At 43.6% G+C, this 26,481-nt stretch overlaps 1 protein-coding gene across 3 annotated transcripts in view; it reads right to left on the bottom strand.

Moving 5' to 3' along the window:
* ZNF644 (zinc finger protein 644) overlaps positions 1-14,596 on the bottom strand; it is a 72,922-nt gene extending 58,326 nt beyond the window's left edge. For all 3 annotated transcript variants that reach the window (XM_042873241.1, XM_042873244.1, XM_042873245.1), the window contains exon 1: positions 14,520-14,596. The gene's annotated coding sequence lies outside the window, so the exon portion shown is untranslated. The remainder of the gene's footprint in view (positions 1-14,519) is intronic.
* Between the last annotated feature and the right edge of the window lie 11,885 nt (positions 14,597-26,481).

Raw genomic sequence — 26,481 nt, 5'->3', positions numbered from 1 at the left:
ACCAGAGAGCTTGAAGATGGCAGCATGGGGCCACGTGGAGGAACTGGGCTGGAGGCACACACAACTTGTCACCACATGGCCAGATGGTGCTGGGCAGGTAGGGCACGTGTACAGGCAGAGCTAAAGCCCAGCGCCAGGCCATATGGTTCTCTTGGACAGGTACAGGGGTGCCCTGAGGACAGGCGCTGAGCAGTGAAGGCGATCCAAACATACATGGGCATTAGGGGGAACAGAGTAGGTTTCCGAGGATCAGTGTCCCACCTGGAACTCTCCCAGGGAGCCCAGAGGGCAGACAATGGCCAGGTAATAAAACCCTAAGGGTAGCAAAGGAGCAGTTCTGCTGGGCAGGAGGACAGGGCTCGCTGGCCCCCCCAGCACTTGGCAGTCCTCCTGCTCTGAGTCGGGTGAGGACACTGCGCTTGCAGGGTGGCTGATGGAATAAATCCCATTTCCCGGCAGGATCAGGAAAATTAAATGGCTTGGGGAGTTCCCCACTGCTTATTTGGCAATGTCAGCAATTGTCAGCAATTACCTGTGCACCAAAAAGGAAAAACAACCAAACACAAAATGAAGTACGCTTCAATGTCAACTGCAGTGCCATCCAAACCATGGGATTCTCTTTCTTTCACACAAGTGTCAAAAGTACACCCTCGACACAGTGAGTGAGCAAATCCCAAGTCCCGTGTTTCATTTAGTTTAGAAATTACAATTGTTTCTTTCTTCTTCTTCTTCTTCTTCTTCTTTTTTTTTTTAAGCACTTGGATGGGTTTCAGGAGAAACTATGAAAGTAAGAACATCTTGAAAGAGCCTGCAGAAATAATTCCAAATTTCTCCTCACTTTTTTTGTTTTACCTCAGTGGAACTACAGGTGTATGAGGGCTGGCTTGGCCCAAGGTTAATCCTCTTCTCGAGCCCAGGAGATCTGCAGAAGGGTAGCCTGGATCCCTTTCTTTTCTCCCTTAAGGGAATACTATTTTGATTCTCATTTCACTATTTAGAAGCCCTAGAAGTTCCCGCAGCTGCTGGGTCACATAACAACAGACAGACTCTAATTTCTCATGCACGGCACCCAGCATGGTGTATCAGAAAAAAGGCCCCAAACCTGCTCCTGCATTCTAATAAATGCATGTCACTTTGTAGGAGATCAGAATCCTGTCCAAATTCTGCTAAGTCTAACAGAACAACAGTTGCCAAATGACAAAACCTATCAGAAGGAACAGAGTAAAAAGGCACGTCTTTGTTTCAGATCTTCACAGCTTCAGTACTGGCAAGAGAAATGTCAAGGTTTCCAAAATAAAGCCAGTTAACCACCGTAACTGCTATTAAATGTAAACAAGGACATAAAAGTAGAGATGTTGGAAGCCAGGATAAGAACATTTGAAACAGTAGCTGTGTATACAAGGACAAGCAGACAGCATTGCTCGCTCCTGGGGCTGTGCAGCGCTGGGAGCAGCGGCACAGAGCTGCAGGCCTGCACTGTGGGCAGCCTCAGGCTGGGCTGGGCAGCACTGCTGTGGGTCAGCAGGAGGCGTGGGGCTGCAGCGAGGTGCTGCTCGCTCCCTTTCTGTGTCACACAGGGTGCACGCTTTGCAAGGAAGCACTGGCATCCTAACCCAGATAAAATCGCTTGGATAATAATACAAAAATGACAGCTCCATAGATATGAGTTACTCTGTAAAAAATACCAGTATTTTCCTTGCATAGACAGCTGTTAAATAAAGGCACTGCACAGTGCTGATCTTCCACGGAACACTGTAGATGAAGACAGTGTACTCCCATGAATTATGCTATTGGCTACACACAAAAATTACATCCATTTAATTTAATCAGTAAAGAAAGGAATGAAGCACAGCCATCGTGCAGACTAAACTCAGGCAGTAAAATGACACTGCACGCATCTGTCCGAGGCTTACAATTGTAACAGCCTTGTGTCCTGCAGATACAATGCTGGCATTTTCTCTCTGAGCACAACAGAAAACGGTCAAGATTCTGGATGCAAGGAAGAAGAGAAATGAGACGGTGACCCACAACCCGTGGAGTGATATTGGTCTCAGAGCAGCTAAACGATGCCCAACAGGATTGTCCAGAGCAGAACTGCACTTAACTTCTGCCTGATCGTGGCTGTTAGCGGACGCCAATGTTTCAGTTAAACTAAAAAAGAAACACGCTTAAATAATTATTTGGCTATTAAACTTCTGTGCTGTTGGACACACGTCGCACTCAAAAATAATCCATGTTGACAATCCATTATGGCAGATTTTATGACAGTACCTCAATGGTAAAGATTTCTACAAATCCTAAAGCTGGGTGTAGCAAGAAGTCTGCACACCTGTCATAAGCTGCCAAAACCAAAGAGCTGTCAACGCAAAATGAGCTATAAAAACAGTAACAATCAGACGTCACTCTCATTAAACACCTAATGATGCCACAGGCACATCAGTGGGGAAATGCTTATGAGAATCACGAGGAATTAGGAGAAAATAAATAAATAAATAGAATGGCTGCCTCTCAAACTGCTTGCCAAGCTGCTTGTGCATTCTGCCACAGGCAGTTTCTTGAACAAGATGGAGGACAGTTAGGGGCTATTAGGTGCTGCTGGTAGTGAAGGCAAACCAAAGAACTGATGGTAGAGATTAGGGGCTGTGATTTGCTTTCAGTTATGTCTCATATCTCAACATTTCATGGTATTTAAATGAAGCTGTTCCATCAGCATTGCTCCCGTCTCTGCACTCATGTTCTCCTTTCTGGTATGGATTGTCTTGGGAAAGTTGCCAAGCGGTGACAGAGCAGTGCAGAAAGGAAATCACGCTCGTACGCTGGGGGTGGGGAAGGCGGCAGGTGAACAGACCCAGTGCAGCATGGTACACACAGGCTCTTGTCTCAAAAACTCAGTGTTTAAATGAAATAGGAGCCAGAACACTTTACAAAAAGCACACAGGACTGCTAGAGACCCCAAGCCATCACCTCCGTTTGCACCATGGAGGTGTGAGCACAGGGCTGCTTTAGGAGATTGCAAGAACAACAAAAAAAAATTTCCTTTTAAAATGCTGGAAAATCCCTGTGCAGCATTGAAGATCATTCCTGCCAGATGCTGAGCACCTCCTTTATACTTAGGAAGGATCTGAACCTTGTAATTAAAGACAGAGGGAAACGAGGGTGGACCCAGGCTCCTGTAGGAGTACGTGATTACTTACCTGCCAGGACCTGCCCAAAAAGCCAGGCTCTCACTACATAATTCAGTGACTGCACTGGTTTTTTCTAATAGTCATTGTTTTATTTATTAATAGCCAAGCTCTAAGGTACTTGTTGCCTTTTCATCTGTAGACCTCAAAGTGCTTCACAAAGGAGATCATTATCAACAAAGGAACACAGACATCTACTTTTGGGCTCTGCCACAACAAGACATCTCAGTTCACCTAGGCAGTAGATTTGCCTATTGAACTTTCTTCAAGCCACATGCCCCACAAACAACCTTCAAACCTCAGATGACTTGAGGGGGCTGTTTTCAACTGAAGGGTATTGCTCACAGGGTATCAGGCAGCCCTGCACAGCACCAGCCTGGCTGAAACAGTCTCATGGAGACACTCAGCCCGATGCTATGGGGCAACCTCGGGGCACCACCACATCAGAGCAGGATCCATCATCTCGAGGATTGCCGTGGGTCACAGCAGCGAGCATGTGCAACTGCTCCATCCCCAAAGACAAGTGTTACTGTCCTCTGGCCATCTTCAATTGCTATAGTAAAAGGACAGGTGAGGAAATGTGCTTAGGTTGATACGTTTTTTGGCAGTTTTGCACTACACACAGAGTAGGATTTTTCATCATAATGACCTGCAGCTGAAACAGATGTTTTGCTTTAGTGTTCTAAAAGCACAAAACTTAGCATTAATTTATTCTCTCAAAGTGCAGAAAAAAACATGTTTAATATTGTTACTCACATAACAGAACAATGTGAAAAATGGAAACAGATGTTTCTCATTTAAGCATGAATAAGAAGGAAGCGAAAGAAAAAAGAAAGATGATGGAGTAGTAATGATTAAGAGAAATGTGATGGCTTGCTTAAGTCAGGACCATTTCTTCTGGATCTCCAGTCAGCCCTTAAGCATCGCATTAATGACGTGGTCCCCAATTCAGTGAGCACGTGGAAGTGCTCAGCTCCAGCTGGGAAAATGTTCTCACATGCCTCATTGATAACACTTTAAAAAACTATACAGCCAAATGAGTGCTTCGTAGTTAGCACTCATTGCTGAGGGTGGAGGTGTTGTTCCTGTGGATACTAAAGCACTGACTTTTCCTACTGCAGACATCTACGTTTGAATTCCATCAGAGAAATTGAATCAAAATGAAAATACATTGTTTCTGGAAACCAGAAGGGCTCTGATTGTACAGCAGCACATGCAGCATGTTGTGTCACCCCAAGGCAGCAAGCTGGGTACCTCTGTGTGCTCCCTGCCAGAAGGCCCAGCTCCTGGGTTGCAGTGCCCAACACAAGCCCCATAGTGCCCGGCCGCAGGGCCCCACACTGTACAGGCCTTACCCCACTGTCCCCTGCAGCAGGGAGCACTCTGGGACTTTCCCAGTAGAAGCCTTTGGAAAAGCTGCAGTGACTCAGGTTTCACTGTGGGTAAACATGGCCATTCCCAGTCTACCAAAGAGGAGAAATGGCTAGCTTGCAGAAGTGAAGCTGGGAAAGGAGTGCAACGTGCCCTGATAGCTCTGAATGGTGGGATTTGTGTGCAGCCCACAGAACAGACCTTTCTGACAGGACCGGTATGACTTTCTGTCCTAAAGAGACAAATCCCTGCTCCAGAGACCCCACCTGGCAGAAGGCAGGGATGAGCAGAGAGGTGCAGAGGCAGCCTGGCCCCTAGCAGCCTTGCAGAAGGGTAGCTACTCCTGATGGTCCCAAAAAGGAGGAATAGCAAAAGAAATGTTCAGATTCCTCATGGATTACAGCACTGTTAAAAAAATCTCTCTTTGTCTCCAGGCTGTACTAATCTATAAGGAGTCATCAGACAGAAATACAAGCAGTATACAATGCCTTCCACAAAGAAATACTTGGAAGGAAAAACCGAAAGCCAAGAATCAAATTCTCTTCTTTGAGTTTGAAGGAAATGTCCCAGTTCTAGAAAACTCTCCTTTCCCACTAACTTTTTAATATTAAAATAATATTTCTGGAATTGACACTGATTTCAGTACAGACGCTGAGAGAAATTTGGCCCTGTGTGCAGCCCACAGACTGTGCATGCAGAATTAATAATCTCGTTAACATTACTATATGCAAATGTTCCCAGAGTGCAAAGAGAGATTTGTATTTCAGATTAATATTTTATGGGAATTTTGTGTATACACGATAAATGAATAAGTGAAGGGACACAAGGGGACATGCAGAACATGTGCATCACATGCAAAAACTGCATTAATTCTTAAATGTTTGCAATGGGCACAAGATGGTTAAGGAACAACAAGATTTATTATTGTAATTACATAGGAGGAGAGAGCAAGAGAAGAAAAATTAGAGATCAAGGGAGCTGCTTCATGTTACAGTTTCTCCAGCTGCAGAGCTGGCTTGAGGAGTCCTCCAAACCTTCCTGCCCCCAGCCCTTCTACCCTACATGCCTTCCCCTGGTTGCGGATTCCCATCCCTTTAATTCTACCATGCCAACCATTTGCATGTTCGAGCTCTAAACAAGTTCTTAACTACAGCATGGAATCACACCCTTAGTCGACTTGGTCTGCCATTCATTTTCAGCTGCTGTGTAACAAGGGGCAATGCCATATGACATCTCAGCATTGATACAGCACCGCCCGTATGAAAAAGGGGCATGGAAGGGAGGACTGAGAATGGGTCTCAGAGGCTGGGGGTTGAAAGGCAGATCACTGCTTCCCCACTGCTTCAGCGCCTGGGTTACCCCCTTGCCCACCTCTCCAGTTGTCCTTATTCCACTGAAGTTTTATTGCTACCCTGAAATGGCACAAATCTCTCTTGTGCTTTAGCTATAAAAAATGTAATATTGTATTTGTCCAAAAACCTACATGAGTAAAAGAAGATCCCTGAGGGGATATTATTAACTGCCTGCTACTTATCATTGATGGTTATTCTCTGAGACAACCCTCCTGTTTAATCTTTATGCTCTCAACAATAACCCCTCTCTCTTTTTGATCAAGTGTTTAATTTTCTTGAAAGATTTTCTCCGACTTCAGTTATTATTGGAAGGGATTTTAATTTTACCCCAACTCTTTAATGGCTAAATCTTGCATATCCACTATTTCAGATAGGGGTATTTCAGTTATTCTAAGTAAATAGTTCAAGGATTTGGTCTTGATAGGTAGATGGAAAATTTCAAATCAAAACAAAATTGAAATTGCACTTCCTCTTCCACTCCAGAATAGAGGTTCTTAGTCTCCCTGAGTGACCTGTCAGAGCACTGGAATAAGAAATGGAGACTGCCAGACTGCTGCAGAGCATTGTCCTGTGCCAGGGAGCTCCATCAGCGTGAGTGGCAGCCCTGAGTGTGTGAGCAGTTAGCTGGGTATTTCATCTGCAGCTGATCAAAGATTAAAAAGACAAACAAAGGGAAGTGATGATGTAGAATGTATTCTTGCTTTCCTGGTCTCCACAGGCAGTATTACTGCTAAGTTTCCTCTAATTGCTTATAGAACTTTAAAGAATAACGGGAGAGAAAAATAAAGAAGCCAGAAGAGGTTCAGTGGAGAGCAAAGCCCAGAAAGCCTTGCAGCCTGCTTACTTTCCCTTCCCACACACATCCTTGCTGCCACTTTATCTCTGCAGACCAGTGGAAGTTCTGATCATGGGAAAATTAACACTACAATTACACTTAAGAGAGCCTCTCGGCCTGATGCAAGACAGCCCTTAGTTCATCATCCTCACCCCTCTCGTACAACAGCCTATCTTCACGGCTGCCCTCTCGACGCAGACTCCCTCACAGGATGAAATCAGCATTGCCAAGAGCTGCGCAGGACATGGCTACTCTGTGACTGGGAATTGAGACTCACGTGAAAGCGAGCAGGGCCAAGCACCAGCAGACACAAGGCTACATAGGCCTGAATCTCTACATCAAAGCCTTGATTTTCCCTATCTGTAAAAGCTGCCTTGAGATGCTTCCCTTTTTCTCCAGGTTACCGGGGCTAATAAAATAATGCTTATATAAATATCACATTGCCTGAAGACTATTTTTCCTAAATCAACACGTTTTCAAATATTCCACTTGCAGACAAACTAGTCTTCAGTACAGGTACAACAGACTAAAATGAGGCCTAATAACATCCAGATCCCAAGATTAATCTAATATTTCAACATCTTTCAGAGTAAGCATCCTTCCTCTGTTGCATTTCTGTTGAGGCAGTTAGCCTCAGCAACCCCGTTTGCTTTCTCAGCATCTGACAGCAGAGCACACAAGCAGTACAGGCAGACGGAACACAGTGAGAGAGAGATGTAATCACCAAAGAAATGGAGCAACAGACTTAATAAGAGCGTGCTCTTCCCAGCAGGTCAGCTACACAGCAGCTGTGCACTTCTGGGCCAGTACCAAGTGTCTGCTACCACCCTGCAAGAGCCTTGTGGCTTTAGATTTTATTCCTATTGACTGCAATGTGTAAGTATTTCTAATGGTACTGCTGCTTCTCAGAATGCACTAGCTCAGCTCCAGCATAGGACAAACTTTTTCCAACACAATCTTTCTAATCTCTCAGCTCCAATGAGATGCGTAGAGAATCTTTCAGTGCTGCCCTTCACACTTGCATTCAAGTCCTCCCTGCTTAATGAGCCATGGGCTGTTGCTCTGAAACAGAGGACATTAACAGTTCAGAAAAAATAAACCCCTGCAGATTAATCACCTGGCTTCCTCGTGGGCCCAATTCCAGTCAGCAGACAGTGTGAAAGGAGAATATCCCCATGTACGCTGCCTGGCCGATAAGCGCGTTAGCCGATCGCTATGCCTGGCTTTGACAAGCATGTAGCATATGGGTCCTATTCCATTGTTTATTTCAAATGAATAACAGAGGTCTCCAAATGTCACTACATTCACAACAACTGACAACTGTGTAACCATTACACATCTCTCTTCGCATTCCTCCTTCTCTGCGAGCGAAATAATGCATGTTTCATACTTCTTACTTGTAAAGTGGACGTCTTATTGCTTTCTGAACAGCAGTAAACTGCTACGTATCCCTTCTGAGTCCACTACATAATAATTCTCACAAAAATCAGGATCTCATTTCACCTTGAGAGCTACACTTTGCTAGGACCAAGCTAATAATGGCATTCCTGCTTCTAGGTAAACCACTGGTAGCTTTACTGTTACTTAGCCTGTGCACTCCATTTCAAGAGGAGGTACATGAGGGGCAGTGTGGAAAAGAAGTAGGATCAAACATCAGCCAAAAGAATGGTAAACCCTTTGCCAAACTTCAAACATGGCAGAGGCACGACACAGCTTAATCCTCCAGAAACACAGAACAAAACCAGCCAATTGTGCTGTCAGCACAATCTCCTGAATCTCATAGCAAAGCAAGCTCATAAAAGACAAATGGGATATGGCATTAAACGGTTCAACAGACCTGAACTGCTTCAATTTATGTAATGACAATAACTCCCTTTTGCTATAACCCACCTTTTCAGCCCTGCCAGCCACAGCCTTCTATGGTTTGAGGGACTTTTTGAACATGATTCTAGCATCAAACAAAGTAAATATCAGCCTTAACTTCTTGATCATTTCTTACTCACTTCCTATCTATTACTGGGTTAAAGCCCAGTCTCACTGAACTCCTGATTTAGCATATTAGCAGGGAAGGGTGAACTTCCACCCTCATTTCTTTCCTTCACATATGTACTAGCTTGTTTCCCAGGTTTCCATTTTTACAGTCCTTAGAGGCTATGGGAGTGTGATGCTTTGATTGCCTTTACCTTATCTTTCCTACAGGTCATGCAGGTCACTGACATACCTGGAACAAACTGGGACTGTTATTTCAGCTGTCAGTCATGCTTCAGCTGGAAGGCAGCATCCCATCAGCAGGGAGATGGAAGCGCGGCAGAGCAGAGCAGAGGACAGTAGGGTCTTTGATGGCAGCTGTGAGCTTCAGCTCCTGCCTGCTAACAGGTATCCATGGGCACCGCTGCTCCCCTGGCTCTGTTTCCCTTTGATCATGTTGTGTTTCTATTGGAGCGTTTCAGTAAACAGGGCCCCTGTGATCACGTACCAGAGGCTAGATCCTCCACAGACTGAAAGTCAAAAAAGTCACAGTACTTTTCCTGAGCCCTATATTCTAAGCCTCCCTCTGCCACCAAGCAGGGCCCCATCAGGCATGATGCTGAGCAGCACTGGATTTAATGAAGATCAGCGTGAATGAAGCACACGCAGCATCACAGATCCCCTGAAACCAGTCCTTTTCAAAGAACAATCTGGATGTTACAAAACAAGCCACGAATGGAGTTCCCATAAATACAACAGCACTTCAAACCAGGCTTCCTTGTAGACCTTCAGCCCGTGCTAGGATTGCAAGCCCTGGACTTGTGTGCACTAATTCCTCATTTCATAGAGGCAAAAATGCTGCCAGGAGGGATGCAAACGTTCGCTTTATGATGATGCATAGACTCTGCCTGGAGCTTCCCAAAGAAGCCTCTCCTTCCCTTCAGCAGCATACAAACAGCGCACACTACATGCTCTAAATGGGATTCGAGTCACTTCTTTCATCACTGCTAAAGCAGGTACTGCTGGAGATAAAAGCCGCTGTCTCAGAAAAGCAGGTATGACATCTGGTACATAGCACCAAAAATAAATCTCTGACTTCCTCTCATACCTGCCAAACCTGCTCCAAGGAAATAAACCTGGGAAATGTTATAAATGCACACTGCTCTCTGATTTCAAAGGAAGAGCTGACCTATTTTTCAGTTTGCCCATTTTAAGCATTTCCTATGACAAAATCGGTTTGCTGAAACAACGGGTTATGTTTATAGTAACCAAAACCGTAAAGGAAAACTGCATGCATGACAAAGCCAAGCGGCCTGGTGTTTGCACAGGAGGTAATTCACGCTAATACTGCTATTTATAGTGCAGCAGCACCTCGGGGACCAGGGGCGCTCAGCACAGCTACCTGGTAGGCACTATGCAAACATGAAATCTGATGGTCTCTCCCCTGCTGTGCACTCATACCTGGGATTTATGGAGCCCAGTTGTGTAAGTGGCCATATAATGTGGGAGTGGTCCTCTGCTGAATTATTTTCTCTGCTCGTATTTGTGTAATAAGTATTTCCTACATTCATTCAACAGTCAGCCTAGCTTATAACATGGGAGATCTGGGTATTGGTGAAGGTGACCTACTTAAATCAGAAACAATTAAAGACCCGCTTCCCTGCTTCCTATTTACAAGCTTAACTAAGAAACCACACACAAAGAGATCACACTGAAGAAGCTGGGAAATGTTTCCCAGTGCTACAATTCTGGTCATACAGGAGGGTCTGCTGGGGGGATCAAAGAAGGAAGTACATGCGATTCTTTATTAGCAATGTAAATAGGACACATTTGGAGGCTGTCACCACCCCGATCGCTCATCTGCTTTTATTAGTCCTCATTCTTTATTCTTATTGTCTTTGGTTTTCTGCTCTTGTCGTTAAAGTTAGTTATGTTATATGCATCTGTTTAGCATATTCTATATGAAAATGCAAATGGAGATGAAAACAGTAAAATAAATATATGCAGCTCCCACATCACATATATATTTGCTGTGGCACGTCAAATACAAAAGAATTGTTTATCATTTCTGAAGTCTGCTTCTTCATTATGTGCATTACTTTTTTTGCCAGCAGATGGCAGCTTTCCATTATTTTAAATAGGTTCTGTTATTATCAGAGATTTGAAAGCAGCTTGCAAAAAGCCTTGACTCACTTCAAAATTAATTTTTACTTCAATTTCCTTTTGCACCACCCCCTCTAGAAAAAGCAAGGGCTACACTGTTTGCTTCAGTTTACAACGCTGCTGCTGACTGAGGCTGACGGTTACCTCTGAGTTACCTGACCGCGAGTTCCGGCAGCGCTGTCAGCTGTTGCCCAGACTCAAACACTGCCTGCTGCCACCTGCTCTCTGATTCCCAGCCTGCACGGAGGGACTGCATGCAGCATTACTAACAGCAGCAGCAGGAGGTACATGGGGCTGTACAGAGGGGCCAGGGGTTTATTTCCCTCGGTGTCACATGGACACTGAATTTAGAAAACAAAGAGTTAAATCCACTGTCCTGGCAGCACCAGGCTCCCTCCTGCACTGCTGCTCAAGAAGGCTCGAGGGCACAAGACATCTATGCCAGGAGATACGGCCTGCAGGGTGCTTCCAGAAACCTGCTGAGGCCAAGAGCAGCCCTTACCCAGTCAGAGGAGCAGCTACAGGGTGATTCTGGCTGCCCTAGCACAGAAAGGAGAGTGATTACTTTATCCAGTGAAAGCTTCTAGCCGGGAGCACAAACGAAAGGGACAACTTTGTTGGTCCAACACGGCTTTAATAAGTGGGCACAGACAGACCTTGGGCATTGCCTAACGCACACAGCACTTGCAGCAGTGTCATCCCCGCTCTAAAATAGCAGGCCCTAATGCACCAGGAGTCACACTCCCATCAGCACTGTGCTGAGCCCCTCGGTCTGCGTCAGCCCACCCTCCCCTTGTCACCCCAACAACTGCCTCCACCATGTCCCCTGTCCCTCGGGCAGCCTGATGGGGCTGGACCTGGCCACCACCCACCACAGCACGCTGTGCTCCTTTGGGCTGCGCAAGCCACAGGAATTTTGGCTGGATCGAAGCAATTACACGAACCCTGGCTTCTTGCAAGAGCAGCACAAAAATGGCAGCAGCAAGCAGAATTCCCCTCGCCTTACACGCGGGCAGCCAGCTCGGCCTTGCACAGCATGAGGGTATTTCAGGCACACACCCATTTCTGCCAGCTCTTCAGCCACCAAGCATAGCAGCGGGTTGAAGCAGGCTGCACAGAAAAGGGGGTGGGAAGGAGGATAGGGCTGCCCTCGTGGGCCCACAGGCTGGGACCTGACAGGCTTTGTGGCTGGGCTGGCATTTCATTCATCCGTTTTTTTCATTCTGCTTACACGGCAAACTGCCCCTTCCCTCAGGCTGTACAGGCCCTCTCACATCCTGCAACTTCTGAATTTCTGTGTTCCTTGCATTCTCAAACTAGAGAGGCAAACAGGTTACAGTCCAGAGATCATTTTCCACCTGTTTAATACCTAAACAAAGCTAAAGTTCCTAAACAGTGTGCACAGATAAACACCAGCCTCTAAGCTATCTTGGGAACACAGCATTTTCCTTCGCAAGCAGAGCCACAGAGCCTCTTATTAACGGTTTGCAGAGAGTGAGAAATTCACCAGGGTACTAAATTAGGAGATGAAAACAACAGAGCAGGCAGATGCATTATACAAATGGGCAAAGACAGATGAAAAACATGGGGAGGAGGAAGAACATCATTAGGGAAAATCAGGAATCCTGTTATGCTGTGAGAAACAACATGTACATGATGTCAGGTGCAGGTAGGCCAGGGGAAGGGGTTGACTACATTCTCTTTAATGCCACAGATTTCCAAAGAGGTGGGACACTCCACATGGGTAACCACCACGGGTCCTCATGCTCAGGACTGCATTTGTAGAGTGTAATTCCAACAGTCTTTTCTAGGAATAAAGAGGAAATGGATGTGTTTATGAATATCATAATGATCTCCAGCCTTTGGTAGATCCTGAAACAATCACATAAGGCAGAAAATAGGCATCAGTCAGCCTCTCTTCCTATTGTGTGCCACTGCACAGAGAAAGCAGGTGTCCAAGTGAGCGTGACGCTGTCCTCTCAACTTTTGTTTCCATTTGGGAAGTACTTTAAATAATATTCACAGTAGATTTAATATCGGTTATTACTCTGATTATTGCATTCCTAAGATAATAGATTTCAGAATTGTATTTTCCAGTTGAGGATTAAAGAGTTACATCTAGGCTTTCCACCTTCTTTAATAAAGAAAGATTCAACCTAGTCTCAAAAGCGGAACATTAATATAGAGGAGATTTGCTGTCATCTTAGTAAGGGTTAGCAGTAATCATTTAGCATTCCCATTACTTTGCCACCTAAGTCTCAATCTGCTCATGTTGAGAAGCAAACTGGCATTCTTAATACACGTCACCTGCATCACACAGATGCTCAGGGATGTGTCCCACAGCCGGACCCCAGCTTTTCCGCTCCACCTGGCAGAATGAAGGCAGCTTTGTGCCTCGGGGCAGGAGCAGGGCAGCTTTTCACACCTGTGCTGCACAGGTGCTCCAGACCCACACAGCCTGCTGCCCTCAGGGGAGGTGGCTGCAAACAGGACAGAACGTGGCTGCTTCTCTGGGTGGGCAATATGCAAACAGCATCTACAAGATGCATTTGGCACTGCAGCCCGTAGCCAGCACTGGAAAGCTTTAGAGTGCCAGGCAAGCAGAGGTCCTTTCAACTGTCAGATAGTGCACGTCAGCAAGCAATCGTTGCCTTCATATTGCAGGCACAGAGTCCCAGCTCCTGCTAACAGCTCATGTCCCCAGAAACAGGGGTTGGGGGAGGGAGGAACAGAAGCAACAAACTTCTTAGGTGCAGAGCTGAGCCCTTTCAGCCTCCCTCTCCAGAGCTGAGCTAGCTCCTGGCCCTGCTACTGTTGAAGGAAACAGAGGGGAAATCCCACATACTGGTGAGATGCCATAGCTACACCCCATAGATTTTGGCTGAGATACAGTATTACTTCATCTCAAAGATGCCTTGGCTAAAACAGGAGATCTAATGCCACACAATACAGGACAGAGACTCTTCATTTCCCCAGAATCTGCCCCTGAGCACTCACAGCTGGTTCACAGGCCTAGGCACTGTGTCACATTAAAAGTTAAATCAGCATCAGGACTCAGCCTCTGACTCTCTGCCACTCACTCTCTCACCGTGCTGCACTAGGAGGAAGGAAGACAGGCAATCCAAGCCCATAAGCTCAGCTATGAGCTTCCTCTTTGCCCTCTTTCTTTCTCCAGCTCTATCCCAAAAACAGAACAGCAACCAGGTGACGTATTTGCTGTCAGTACCTTCTGTTTTTCTAAATTCCTATCAGAGCACAGAGAAGCCATGAGGCATCAGAGCCACAGATTTCACTTGCAGCAAATTTCCCACCTCCCTCATGATTTACCATTCCAAACTCTTTGCCACTTGAGTTACAGAAAAAAAGAAGAGATGAAGACGGAACAAAACTTGCTGTTTTGCCCAGGAAATTGAAAAAAATACCTAATTAGAAATTATACATATAGACTATGTTCTTGCCCCAAAGTATCACTACAGTGTCACGCAGAGACAAGAAGGGTTGAGAAGTCAGAATGGAGAAACATGGCCATGTACCAGGTAGGGAACAGAAGCAGATCAGAGCCTCACAGCACTTGGCTCTACCAGGCGCTGGCGTGCAGGACAGGGACAGAACAGTCCACGGACAGAAGAGCTTCAGGACATTAAATACCTGGTGGCTGCAGCAACCAAGACAGGTTTGTCTTCATCTGCTCCTGAGCAGGGCTGTGGGCTCCTTCCCGGTGCAGGCGGACGTGGGTCGCGTCACGTGCAGCCGTGTCCCTGGAGTCCAGCTTCCTGCAGCATGCTCTGCAGAGGGCAGCAGCTCAAGCAGCTCGGGAACTGAAGCCAGCGAAAACAACTCAGCCTCTCATGTCACATGTCTCACTGCATGTCCTTGCACAAGATCTCTGCCTTCACCAGTTGATTTTGGGTAAATTAGAGTCCCACAAATGAGCATCCCCAGCCTAGCACGACAAAAATGGAACTTTCAAGTAAGTGGATGCTTGAAAAGATTTGCACTATGATGTGTTTAGCAAAGCTAGGAATTAAATGTATGGCTAAAATTCAGGATATGATTGTATGCAATGGAAGCCAGGCCGCAGCAGCAGCCAACCTATGATTAAAGTCGGGAATAAAACAAGGTCTGGACACCTACAAAGTGGAGAATACCCTCGAATGAAGCAAACACCTCAAACAAAAAGAACCACTAGAGCCCTTTCACCTTCTGACAACAGGTAAACTGAAGGCTAAGGGTGCTTTAGTGGCAAGTTTTCCCTGACTAACAACTTGCAGTTTTAGATGAGCACATAGCAGGCCCTTGGACAAACTGCATGCTGCTATGTGCTCTGCAATTCTGCTTGGCTGGGGTGTGCGGCAAATGACAGGCAAATTCTCCAGCCAAGACTCACCTACTGTGGAACACATGAGGGAGTAAGAATATACTCACTAGGTCTGCGTGTCCCATAATATAAAAATGTGGCAACAATTACTAACAAAAGAAATTGCAGCACGTACTGAATTTCATGCACGGCTTGTTTACTGAAGGTACGGATCCATACCCTGGAGTGAATTCTGCTCAACGAAACTCCAAGTTTAAGTAAACGCAAATAGCCTCCACTAGAAATGTGAAAAATAAACAAAATATAATTTAATTTAATTTGAGCACCCAAGCAAGTCATTTGCAAGTCTGTTTAATGTTTAGGAAGAAAAAGCCTTAGTTCAGTCTCTACAAATGGTTTTACTTACTTCTGTTACTTTCCATCTCTTGAGAATAATCTACTCCTAATAAGGACAATTGCTTAGATTTATTACCCCACAGAGGCCTTGTTAAAGATCTAACAAAAATCCCATTTAAATGAAAGGACAATAGAATCTTTAAAGTCAGTGTAGAGTTTAATTAAAACCTGAAACAGAATCCATGTCTTTATGCATAAGAAAAGCAAAAACAGATTTCAAAGCTGTTAAACTACATGTAATTGGCATAAACTACCCATTGAGCCAAAGTTAAAAAAAAATAATGTAGGCTATCGTACGGAAATTGGAGTCCATTAATAAATAACAAACCTGATACATGTGCATAGGGGTGCATTTTTGCATGCGTTTTTTAATTTGTCTAATTTGCTAGGCATATCTTAGAGCAAACATGAGACGCGCGAGCTGTTAAGTTGAACAAATTCAAGTGGGACAAAAAGGGGCTGACTGAAATCAATGCATTAACATGCACCAGTATTTAAAAACGTTTCATAACGTTCCCAAAGAGAGCATGTAAACGGCAGCAGTCTCAGTGCAAAACTGCTGTGATCTGTGTTCCCATGTAGTCGTTACCCACACATGGGAGTATACAGCTCCTACAGTCATTTTTCATGCATGAATTCTTTAAAACTCCCAAATCACTGACAGAAATACACAGCAGGGCCTCCCTTTTGAAAGTTAACACCTTACAAACTCTTGGAGGGGAGGTGAAGGCAGATAGCAGCCCATGCATTGGCACTGCTCTGGGATGCTCTGCCTGCAGCCCTGCTGGCTGGCCCAGCAAGGCCAGAGCAAAGGCCTGCAGCTCCACTGCTGCCAGCACAGAGCCTGCATGTGCAGCAAAGGGAGGTGAGCCCAACAGCTGCTTCGGGCACGCTGCTTCCTTTTCAACATGCAATACATTTGCAGGAAAAAAAGAACAAATCCCTTACTTCTGCATTAAATGCAAGGCACTTTTCCTTCTCTGCCTTTGCACACGCCGAGGGACGCCCGGCTGGCAGGCAGACCTGGGCTGAATGCTGCTGCAGACACTGGTAAAGCAGCAGCAAGATGATGGCTGCACCCCATGCGCTGGCTCGGTTCGCACCGGGTGGGTGTGAATGACGAAGCCGACCAGCTACCGGCTAGGCTTTTCCCCATTTAAAGCAACAGCTCTTTCCAGTCCTACACCACAAGGCCAGTCTTTGCTTCTACACTGCATTTTTGCACAACCGTGAGCCGGCCGCACACCTGACTGAGCCACAGCGGCTGAAGGGATCGGCAGGGCCAACAGCCGCCGGCAGTCACCGACTCCCAGCCATTCCTCATGGAATTCTGTGGCCGAGCTCCTCGGACCGCACCGTCCTCCACAGCCGGGGCTCTCCCTGTCACCCACCCAGCGCCGCCGCAGGGAAGATGGCGGCACCACCGACCCGCCCGCCCGTCTCCAAGGTGACGGCCGCGAGAGCGGCGCTCGAAGAAACGGCCGAGCGGCCTGCACCGGGTCCGAGCCCGCCTCTCCGCCTCGCTCGCAGCCCGGTACGGCCGCCTGGCCCCCGCGAGGCGGCGCCTCGGTCCCGGGATAGCTGTGAGGGCGGCAGGAAGGCGGCGGCGGCTCCTGGCACCCGTCTGCGTGCAGAGAGGGAGCGCAGCGCCGCCTTAATAAAAATACAACCCCAAGCATATACATATATATAAATATATATATATATATATATATATATATAAAAAAAATTAAAAGCTGGCTGCTTTCCGTGTACAGTTTTTCCAACGCAGATGGGCCATTCCTCAATGTGCCTCAGGCCGGAGATCGTTAGCGTAATTAAGAAAGGGAAAAGCCCGATGCGAGGCCGATGTAAGAGCCGTATTAGAACACTTAGCGTGCAGTGCATGCTGGGGGTTGTATTCCTCAATGACCTTTGTGAAGAAATATGCTCCGAATGTCCCATTGCAGTCTGAGGGCAGGCACAGCTGCTTACGGACATTAGCCAGCGCTTGAAATGATGTTACCAATTCCACTTGGCTCATTTCCTTTTGCATCTGCATTGCAACTGGAAATGTAAATTTAATGCTACTCTTTGTTCAGCTCTTTCACTGGAGACACATGGCCAGCAGTCTCAAGGCCACATGTAAAGCTGCGAAGATGGGACGGAACCCTCGTGAATCCCAACACACCTGCAGCTGTCCATGAGGCTACCAGGACTGCTAAGATACAATGAAAATGTACACTTGAAAAGACATTCACTAATGCTAGCGACAGTTCTATTTAAGTTTAGGGTGTAGAATCTCTTATTTTCTTAGTGTATTTCACCTGCCCTTGACACCCTATACATGAAAAAAAGGCTATTTATTATTTTACAATTCAAGTATGGGTGAATTATAATCTTGAAAGATGATTTTTCAGTCTGCTTTGTTTTCTGCACACCTGCAATTTATCCCAGTAACAGCATTGCTGAGAGGTAGGAGATGTGGTTCCCAGGCAGAATACTCACTCACTCACTGAAACTCATTACACAGGACAGCCCACAGAACTGCATTGGCACCACAGCTGGTGTCGCACAGGGCACAAACAGAGCATGCTTTAACATGATATTCTCCATGAGTACTGTCATTATTGGTCATGTTCCACTTTCCCCACGATCACATTTCAGTCATACTGACTTCCAGAACGGCTGGCCAGTCAGCACAACCCAGTCTAGCAATAAGAATGCCTTCCTACTCACATCCACAGCATTCATCCACAGGAAAGGCAAAATGCTGATAGTGAGATGGAGGAATGCCCCAAACATGTCACCACAAGCCTCTGTACTTCACAAAAGCAATAAGTGGTTCTTAAAGCCCTGCCTCTGAAGGACACCTGATTTTTTTTTCCCTTTTTAAAAAATCATTATTTTCTTTTGTTAGTTAGGAGATGAACTGCATTAAGCCCTAGGTCAGATGTCCCTTTCCAAAATGCAAGTTATGGGACTGCCTTTATCTCAAAAAGCTTTCTATGAAAATCTTCCTTAGCCATCCTACCTTGCGCATCTCTTTCAGGGAAGCAGACTATGACCTGTTTGCACTTCAAGTTGTTCTGAGGTGGCTGACACTTTTCAGGAGGCTGGTCTGTGTGCTTGCCTTTATCCAGGGCCCCAAGACTCTCCTTGCAAGCCTGCATCAGGATGTTTCCATGTCTGACAGCAGCCTTACCTCTGATTGCAGCCACAAGTTTTGCAGTGAACACTTATGTATGCACTGTCAGCACCTGACACTGTATCAGCCTAGCACTCAGAGAAGGTATGAAGGATATGAAAGAATACAGATTCTATGCATCCTCCCAGCCCCAAAAAAAGAAAGTTTCTCCCAAGGTTTGGAGTATGCAAAAGGTGTGGCCTGCAGTTAAGGTGGGGCCACCATACCCCAAGGCACAGTGAAATATTTCAGTGCTAACAACTGAAAACTTGAAAGTGGAGGATACATTTTAAAATCAATCCGAGAGTGACAAATAACCCAAAAAAGAACATACAGCTACTTTGAAAAGCATTAATGCAGAATATATCTTAGTCAACAGCACAAGTCAGCGTTACTCATAAGCTCTTCTGATCCTTAGGTTTGGTCTTCCAGAAGAAAAGCACATTAAAAACGTGGCAGACATATTGTGTTTGAGTACGCTCCTCTAGAGCTTGTACATACCTGAGTGAGCATGAGACTCAAGTCCCTGGCCTGGCCCCTCCCACAACAGGTTCAGAGGACCACCAGCCAGTGTTCTCTGTAAGGCTAAACCCAAAAAACAAAACCAGGAGAGACAAGGTCAAGTAATACTTAGCTCTTTTTGAGTTGAGTCATAACCCTGAATTATCAACTGTCCTTAGGTGCAAGCTTCGCTTTCTGACGAGCATATCCACAGGATCCAGATTTACATAAGAGTAGGAGTTATTAGAACCACAGGATAGAAATATTTGTTCTAAATCAAATCTGATCTGTTAGACGGCTAGATAAAATTTAAAAAGCTTGAAAATGAATGTCCACAGTGGGCTACTATAGAATAAATCTATCTTTCCATTCCTTCTTCCAATCTGATCATCTCCAAGTGATTTACAGAGCACCTCAGCCACTGCTCAGCCTGCTCTAGGGAACTGCCCAACCTCCTGTCACTTCTAGAGCTTGGCTCTAACCTGCAAACAAAGTCCCAGCTCTTTCACAACACTGACAAGATCTTGGCTCACTGCATTTTCCTTCTTCATTCCACTTGGGAGTGCCAGATGTTCCCTCCCTCTGAGCACTGCTCAGTTCCTCTCAGAACAGAAGACATCTGCCTGTCTGGTAGTTCAGTGGCTAATAGACAGTCTCTGTGCAGCCTGCCTCTCCGTGCCCTACTGCATTCCCAGCTACAGAGCAAACAAGCAGTACTTGCGCAGCAAACTCAGCACACACTGAATGTTCATGACAAGCAGGCAGAATCCAAGGTGGATTACATGAGCTGTAACTGCAGGATTCTTTTTTCTTTGAAACAATCCTTTGTGTTTACATAGATTGTAGAAAATTCCAGTTTTCTTCAGCATTTTTGTTGTTGTTTGCTTTTTATTTGCTTTTTTGAAGCTGGAGATATTTTATTCACTCAAAACCCAAAGGAACACACTTAACCATTCTAAACCTAAACACTCTTTAGCATTTTATTAGGCAGGCTACTTCTGCTATCTCTATGACTAGTCCCATTTACTGTCACCTCACTTACTATTTTGCTCAGTAGTGCTCACCTTCATCTGCATGTATATGCAGATGCATCCTTCTAAGAAAAAAAAAATGCAATCAAGCCTCTACTCAACTTCAGATCTACTTAAACTGACAGTGAAGGCATGTTTCTCTGAGCAGTATAAGATGGCCATTCTCCAGCAAAACTTCTGCAGAGGTAGGCTGTGATAATAGAATGCGCTTAAAAATGACGGCCAGATGGTGGCACAGTAAATGCCCTTCTTTTGAAGGGCTGTACGCACATGTTAGAAATATGCCTTGCTCAGTATGCGTATTAGAGAGCATTAGACACATGCACTTCCCACACAAAGCAACTGCCTGCCAAAACGTATGTCAGCACACTATTTACTACCAAATCCAGAAGGAGCTTGTGATTCTAACATTGTTCCCATTAATGAGAAATATGTCACTGTACAAAAGCTTTTTTTCCTTTTTGTTCCTTCTTATCAAATCCTTCAAACAGCTGATAAATAGCTTTTATAGATTGGAGAATCAGACAGAATTCTGAATCTTTTATTTTACTAAAACCCCAGGGGTCAACTTATCACCTGAAAGCCATTTTACATGGACAATTTGACTTTCATGTGGAGTGTCAGAACATACCCTAGATGTGAATCTAAAATAAATTATACAGAATACTGCCTTATTTGTGCCAAAATTTATTGGTCCCACACTACAGTAGTTTTGAAAATTGTATTCCTTAAGCTACAGTGCAGAGATATTAACTGCTTGAACCAAAAGTGCATTTCTGATTGGCTGCTATAAACTCTACAGACAAATTTCTATCGAATCACACACTTATCTGAAGCTATTTTCTACCATTCCAAGCAATCAACTTTATCTTCTTTCAAAACATACTCTGTTTTATTACCATGATCTGCCTTACACACTATCATTTCTGTGAACCTGTTACAGAAACTAAGCCTTCATGTAAGCCTCTGCTAATAGAATTGTCCAAAACAGTCACACCCAAGAAGAGAGAAATGCACTTGTACCTCTTACCTTCCTATCACAGGTTATTTTCCTCAAGCAAACCTCCAGCCTCTGAAATACACCTCTGTGATATATCACAAGTCAAGCAGATCTTTTCCACTATTATTAATCACTTTCTCAATCAATTCTACTGCCATCCTTTTGAAATAAAATTACTTTGATAATGTGTCGATGCTTTGGCAAATGCTTCTTCTACACCTACCAGTACAATTTTTAGAAACCACCCGCTGATCTCAGACCTAAACTTTTTTTGACTGAGGAGGAGATACTGAAAATGTTATGAACGATCCAGCTGTTGAGTGACTATTCTTGGAGTAGAAATTTCCAGCTGGGCAGAAAAACCTCCTCCAGGCATAACTCATAAGACACGAAAATGGTGCCATGGGATGAAATAATTTTGTTAGATTGCTGTTTTGCAGAAACAAGTCCGAACTACAAAAGTTAAAATCACAACAAGCAAAAAACCTTTGGTAATCTTAGCAGTAAACTCTATTGTCACATTTCTATTCAAATGAATTTATAACACATAAAAAGCAAAAGAAATTGTTAAGAAGGAAGTTCTGCAAAGTTCTACTCCTAACCTTTCAGGGAAGGAAGTGACTGGTTGATGACCACAGCCCACATTTGCTTTCTCTCACATTGCCTGTCTTCTTAAAGAAATTGCTTGAGGATCTCTGGGAGCTGTCAGCTTGCTGGGGAATGGCAGAAGTCCACTTGCAGAACTTGGCTTTGCTTGTTGTCTAAGCTCCGTGTGAGTATTGGTGCTGAAGCTGTGTTCAATAGTTGAAGATCTTTGTTCAGTAACTAGATATGACTATGTTGAAGGTAGTTCATTATTAAAATAGTCTAAAGCTATATTTCTACTGCAATAAATATATTTTAGAGAATTTGTGTGGTGAGCTGGAATAACTGCTATAGGATGGCACATACAGCTTCAGCTTTGAAACACTCAGTGTTCATCCTGGCTGAGCACTCCAACTGATCAGTGATGGCCTATGTTGGACAGTAATTTTAGAAGCATGAACTTATCTTCAGTAAAAAAGACAACCTGAGGGAACTATCTGGGACAGCAAAATTAATACTGCACTTGTCTGTAATACGTCCTACCGTTTATAGAAGTGACTTGGGCAAGTTAGCAGGACTCTCTCTGTCTTATCTAAACAATACCAGAACCCTTGCACCACAAATTCACAGTACTGAAGAAAGAATGAAGAAATTGAAGTTATCCGCTTGCATTGATTAAGTATTCTGAGCATTTATAAGTCTTTAAGCAGCCAAGATAAATGTTTTGGAACCCATTTCTAAAAAATGATCGGTTAATTAGCTCTAAAGCAGAAATTCACAATTTCATTGTGGATACAACTGATAGTGCCTAAATCGAGCTGGAAGTGCGATCAGATATCAACCTGCAGCAGCTTAAAAAAGTTACACAAGCTGACCTTAATATGTGTGACTATTGGGCTTTCACTGCAGAAATATATATATATTTCACTATCTTTTCTGTGCTGAAATCATGTCATTTATATGCAAATCAGGCTATATTCTACAGCTGTTTCTTCTCTGCTGAAGCCATGGGAATTATTTGCACTTAATAAAGCCTCATAAATAGGTTTTGCCTCCAAATGGGGGGAGGGGGGGGGGAGCAGCAAATATATCATAGCCATTTACAGTTACAAGCATCTTTTTATTTTGAAAGTTATATCCATCCCTTAATGGGAAGTTTCACAGTTATGAAAGAAACACTGTTACATTTATACAAACAAAATACCCTACCAGCCTCCAAAACAAAGTGTTTTACATTTTCCCCTATGGTCAGCCATCTAAAATATAAAAACTGTTATGTAGCATGAACTAAAAGGAAAGTCTGTGTAATTGTTACATACTAGCTCCATGTCCTCTATTTTTAATACAGACAAAAATCAAACAAATAAACAAAAACCCAACAAACACCTTGCTAGTATATCTGGGCACTACTTCTATTTGAAAAAATATACACCAGCTTTATACAAAATACATCCACCTCACCTACTGATTTCTGCAAAATGTGCAACATTATTGCACACCACTGCTCAGATGCCTGCAAGACTGGCACATGGAAACAGTCAATGTAAAAACTGCGGGAGGACAGACCCAGAAACAACCAGAGCACATCTCACATGACCAAATGAAACCAAATGAATGGCTCTCACTGTAGCAGTTTGCATACTAGAGTGAATTGGAAAGCAGCTCACCAGCTGATATAAAAAACCTGCATCTGGACTTTGCATTCAGAACAGGACATGCAGTGCAGGACTGCAGGTTAATACCAGCACAGCTTTCCCAGCCACTTCACAACCACAGCAAAGCAGAACAGTGATCAAAGAACTCGTAGAGCAGGAGACAAATAGTTCCTGCCTCCTCCTATTACTCATGAGGTGCAGCTCAAGCCTACTTCATCTGAAAAAACCTGCCAAGAGCATACAGAGACCAGGAATTGTCTCTGGTAGACAGGAGGGGGCTTAGAGGGATACAATTTTCTCTCATTAGAGGTTTGAGGAACAAAGAATGGCAACATGGTTAAACAGGAGACCTTACCCTCAGCTCTGCAGTGGCAGCCAATAAAGCCAACAACTCTTCCAGCCCAAACTGAATTTCATCACTGCAAACTTAGCACAAAGTATACACCTCATTATATTCTTACGTAAACCTTCAATGAGATTTTAGTGCTCTACAGAAATTGAATTTTGCTCTTACTGAGTAGTTCTTCCTTCTCTATTTTTTGTTAAAAAAAAGAGTGGGGGGAAAAAAGGACATCCGTGAGTCTCATTTCATGGATATCTTTTAAAGATTGCACCAGTAGAACAACTGACCTACTGCTCTCACTTCTACATACAAAGCAGAAGGGGTCAAGAGGTAAAGCATGGCACCCTTTCATTTAGATGAGAGACCACTAATTCCGGCATGATGGTGTCTTAGGGGTGTCATTTGTGCTCCACAAAATGAATGACTTTAATTATTTTCAGATGCATATTGGTTCAATTCAGCGGTTTCTGTTCAATCTTCATTATTGTTAATCGCCTTTACAAGCACCAGCTTTTATATCTCACTTAAGTAAGAAGAAGTCCAAAAAAGTAAGATTCCTACTTGCCACAACTTTCATTATTATTTTAACAATTACTGTACAGTTTAACTCATTGAAGTGCTCAAATATATGAAAGAATTCCATGTAATTTAAATGAACACGAGACAAGATGCATACTCTTGTCACTGTACATTTGCAGTAATCCACATGCTATAAACTTACCTTATACAGAAACGTGTCTGGCAACATGTTTAAACACTATATATACTTTTCTGCTAGTAATTTTTGATCATGTCTTTTGAGTGCATATTGCATTTTCTTAAAGCACAGACACAGCTGACCTTACTTTATATTTTGAAACCAATACATTTGATAGGAAAAGGAAGCATATAAGGAAGACAAAGTTAAATTAAAAGCAGGTATGAGCATGTATTTTATTACAGAGTATCGGACAAGTAAGACAGTAAAATCTGACTTCTTGTCACACTGAATTTCTTTCATGGCTCCACTGTGGGAAACAGTATTTTTATAACATACCTTTTATAGAATCATCCACAGAATAAAATCAGTGACATTCTGAAAGAACTACTTATACAATTCAAATGATTCAAACTCAAGTCACTTATTTAATGTTACAACACTATGCAAAATTAAAAAAATAACAAGATCCCCTCATACTTCCACAACATTTTTATTTAAGTCAGTATTTTATCAATGGGAAGCAGCTGAATGAAACAATCTTACAGTGAATTTAATTAGTATATTTTATCATCAACGAGGCGCCTCAAAGGAAGCTGCATGCAGCAAAATCAGTGGGGCACAGCCATCTTTTGCTGTCCAGAAATAGGACCATTCAACATAGAAAAATAACATCCTTATGGGGGTAAAAGAGCCCAAGCACCTCGTTTATGCAAGAGAAGCAATATTTATTTAATTTACTATTTAGAGCACAGCAGCTTTTCCACACTAACTGCACATAGTCACTTTCATCATCACATAATTTGATGGTTCCACCAGAGAGTAATTCAGCCCACTTATAATCTGAATCCTCTTCTGACACTGCCTGCCTCTTTTAGGGCAAACTGGTAAACAAGGTTTATGACCTTTAGATTATTCAGTTATATGACTAAAATTAGAGAGCTCTTAATAGCTTTGTCTATGCACTCCTTTTGGGGCAAGAGTAGGATTTTGGTCCCCGAGTCGTTCACATCTAGCATCTGCAGAGAAACACCAGAGTTCCTGCTATGGAAATCAGAAATGGTTTGGAGGAGGTAAACTCTGCTTTTTACGTGTCATAACACGTGACTAAGATTTGCTTACCTGGGACTGCTGGTCTAAACACAGCACTAGTACAGTAACTGTGAGTTACCTCTATTTGAATGTTTTAATTTAAAAAATAAACAAAAAAATACCAAGGGAAAAAAAAAAAAAAAAAAAAAAAAACAACAACAAGAAAGCCCATACAAACAATCCAACCTTGAGTAGATATTTCTAATTCTGCAGTCAGTTGTCCACATAAGTTGTGAAGCATAGTCACTGTGTATCTGAATACAGTTATTGCCAGGGAAATACACTATGGTTATCAGTTTTGATCTTCCAACTATTATGATTTGAAAAATGGAACAATAAGAAAAAAGATGTTACCATATGAAAAAATCATTCCTTCTCGAGACAGTGAACACTTGTACCACCAAACTGGTTCTCTGAAAGTGACTTATACTGTAAAGAGACATCAAGCTAATGCGAATAATAAATTTAAACAACAACAAATAAACTACTTATCTTTGAAATAATGTTTTTTCATTAGTGTTCAACATTATCATAAAGGCACTGCAGTATTGAATATATTTTCTGAAGTGTTGCCAGTAACAATAGCACATTTTTGTAATTTTCCAAGTAAGATATGCAGGCGGATGGCTTCCTATGAAAAATAGTCAGGAATTGATCTTAGAAACCATATGCAGTGTACTTCAAAAAGCCTTGAAAGTATTGAAGTGCATTTACTATAGTGTGTTCTGACTATGGATGAAATTAGAAGTTAAAATCCAGGTGAAGAGAATATCATATTTTTCTATCCAATGAACATGCGATGTTTATTGTTCAAACACGAGAGCTG

Source organism: Lagopus leucura, unplaced genomic scaffold (genome assembly GCF_019238085.1).
Source record: "Lagopus leucura isolate 7727_CA_CO unplaced genomic scaffold, USGS_WTPT01 Super-Scaffold_100009, whole genome shotgun sequence".
Classification (NCBI taxonomy): Eukaryota; Metazoa; Chordata; class Aves; order Galliformes; family Phasianidae; genus Lagopus; species Lagopus leucura.
This window is presented reverse-complemented; position numbering and strand designations above follow the sequence as displayed.